Below are 381 nucleotides of genomic sequence, written 5' to 3' on the forward strand. Positions count from 1 at the left end.
GAATACGGTAGGCTCAAATGCTTCCAATTCCTTTGGTCTTGCTTTTTGCACCTATCATGTTGAGAATGGTTTTTTTATCGTTTTCAGAATTGCCTTTCTCGGTGAATAGCGCTTATTAATTAAAACACCACGGGACAGCGAAAAAAACATGACACATGACTCAGTTAACATTTTCTTCAAACTTTTATCGAATCATTTGCTTTAAATTCTGCATATTGGAGCCGATCATAGGCAGCGTATTGTTCATATGTATTTCTTCTAGCAATAACAAAATATCGATGCTCATATTTCAATAAACAAAGGGGTGGACTCGCGTATCCGGATTCACTCTAGTCTCCAGGACTCTTCTGTGAGTATTGTCTATCGTAGCATGCGCTATTG

Source organism: Montipora foliosa, chromosome 3 (genome assembly GCF_036669935.1).
Source record: "Montipora foliosa isolate CH-2021 chromosome 3, ASM3666993v2, whole genome shotgun sequence".
Lineage (NCBI taxonomy): Eukaryota > Metazoa > Cnidaria > Anthozoa > Scleractinia > Acroporidae > Montipora > Montipora foliosa.